We start from the raw sequence: 2765 nt of genomic DNA, 5'->3' as shown, positions 1-2765 counted from the left end.
GGTACTGGGAGGCCGCTATAAGATCTCCCCAGAGCCTTCTCTTTTCCAGGCTGAACAGCCCCCCAACGCTCAGCCTGTCCTCATAGGAGAGGTGCTCCAGCCCTCGGATCATCCTCATGGCCTCCTCTGGACTCGTTCTAACAGGTCCATGTCTTTCTTGTGATGGGGGCTCCAGAACTGGATGCAGTACTCCAGGTGGGCCTTATGAGAGTGGAGTAGAGGGTCAGAATCACCTTCCTCGACCTGCTGGACACGCTTCTCTTGATGCAGCCCAGGATACGGTTTGGCCTTCTGGGCTGCAAGCGCACACTGTCTGCTCATGTTGAGCTTCTCATCCACCACCACTCCCAAGTCCTTCTCTTCAGAGCTGGTCTCAAGCCATTCATTGCCCAGCCTGTATTTGTGCCTGGGGTTGCCCCGACCCAGGTGCAGGACCTTGCATTTGGCCTTGTTGAACTTCATGAGGTTAGCACAGGCCCACCTCTCAAGCCTGTCAAGGTCCCTCTGGATGGCATCCCGTCCCTCCAGCGTGTCAACCGCATCACACAGCTTGGTATTGTTGGCAAACTTGCTGAGGGGAAAGCTGGTAAGTGGCCCTCTCTGCTCTGTAAGCAAATATCTGCTTCTATTTTTAAACTAAACTCAATGAGCTGCTTAGTAGCCTTGTCTTGTGAAAGGTATGGAAACGGGTTCAATAGACAAGACTGTGGTCATCCTGATAACACAATGGAGGGAGATCTAGTGTCTCCTGGAGTTGGTGATGCACAGCTCATGCCACACTCAACTTGTCTGCTGTTCCAGAGTAGAGTATGGAGGGCTTCTTTCAGGAGGCTGTGTTAGAGGGTTGGAAACACAGCACCCTCATGCTGTCTCCACTGAAAAAGTAAGGAGCCCTTGTAGGGGCCAGCTTTCACACGCCATCTTTCATCCAAGTTCTCTGTAGATAAGTGTCCCCTGCTGCTACTTACCCTCCAGGATGCCAGCTCTGCGGTCAGGTGGGATCTCAGGCCATAGCCCAACCACTCCTACAGGAAGAGCTCCGAAACTCACACGTTTATCGTTTGTTCACCTATTTGCCTTTCTGAACATGCGTGCTAGCAGGCCTTCTACCTGTGGGCAGTACGTGTCCAGCAGGAGAGCAAACACTCCTACCCACCTCTGGCAGAGCGTGAGGTGACGCAATAGGATACTTGTGTCTCCACGTTTTGTATGAGCTTGTATCTGTTTGTTCGCTTGTCTAAACTTCTCTCGCAACTTCATGTGTGATAAAGGGAGAGTTTCCTATCAATTGCATCTTTTGCCAGCCAGGTCAGACTTGAAGCTTAGCAATTTACCATTAACTTGTGTGCAATGTACAATGAACAAAACTAATTTGGGGAGAAAATTTAAGCAGTGAGTATTTGGGGAAAAAAATTAAAAGGAATCCTTTGTTCAAAGTATGTTTTGGGAAGATACATGGGTGTTTGCAAAGGCAGAATGGAAGGTGAACAGGAAAAAAATGACCTCAGAAATGGTTTGGAAAAGTGTGGTTTTAGTGCAATTTGTTCCAAATAACTCTTGGAAAGCCAGAGAAGCAGAAGAGCAGAGGGAGTCAACTGAAAGTGGTTTGGTACGAGTTACTTCTGTCAGAAACTAGATCTCTAAGCAGAAACAGATACTTCCCAAAATGCAGTGAACTTGGCTTGCTATCTCCATGCCAACTCTGAGCGTGCTGCTGGTTTTGAAGGTCAGTGTGCATTGAAAGCTGCACTTCTGGGAACAAAACCAACTTGAAATGTCTTTCTTTCCATTCATGCAAATATCTTGCAGTGCTTTTCCTGCCTGGCTCTGGCGTCCTTTACAAAAACAGTAGCGAGGCACTTCCATGAGCCAGCGCTGTTTCAACCTGTGACAAACCCCTTTCTGTAGTGGCTGTTCTGCATGTCAGAAAAAGTTACCATTTTAGCATGGGGATGTGTAGTTTACAGCTTCAAGGAATTCTAAAACCTCATGTGGGTTTTGTGAAGCCCCTGAGGTGGAAAGTAGTTTGCTGTAACAGATCAACGGGAGCTTTCAAAATCTCCATCTGGACTGGCCACTCTATAAATGTAGCAGAAGTTCTCTCCATGTCCTGTCTGAGAAGGTGGATTTGTGAGGATTCACAGGATCCCAGCTATCAGCATGTAAAGGAGAAGATGACCCTTCTCAGAGGTATGAATAGGTGTGTTGACAGAAGACATGTTGTCTCTGGTGTCCTGGCAGTCCTCCTCTCTCTGTGTACTTGTCTGGCCACCGTGGCTGTGCTGGCTGTGTGGCATCAGGGCGAACGGAGGAATGAGCTTCTACCCCTCTCAGCACAGTAGCGGTATTAATTCCCCTGCCTGTCCCATTGTATGGGTGCAGGAGAACCTCAGAAGGAGGGTCCTTCTAACAAGATGATTAAGTCAGCCAAGCTTTTGCTAATCCTGTTCCGGAAAAGCTCTCTGGTGTGCGTTATCACCTGTGCCAAGCCTTAGTAATTCACACAGAGCCCTTGATGGGTGCTGACCTTGTATCATTCTGGTGTTGATGAAGTGCCTTAGGCCACTTCAGGTCTATAAATCTGTCAAAATGTGGAATATCGTAGTCCTTCTCTAAAACTGAAAGACTAAAAAGAAATGCAGGGCCCTGGATGGTGAAAATATTAGCATTTGTAGCACTTATTTCTGTTCTCAAAAGAAAATAAAATCACTAATGTGTATGGAAGTAAACTGTATTTCATTAAAAGCCAGTTTCAGATACATCCA

This window comes from Antrostomus carolinensis, unplaced genomic scaffold (genome assembly GCF_000700745.2).
Source record: "Antrostomus carolinensis isolate BGI_N321 unplaced genomic scaffold, ASM70074v2 scaffold2159, whole genome shotgun sequence".
Taxonomy (NCBI): Eukaryota; Metazoa; Chordata; class Aves; order Caprimulgiformes; family Caprimulgidae; genus Antrostomus; species Antrostomus carolinensis.
Note: the sequence above shows the minus strand (reverse complement) of the source record.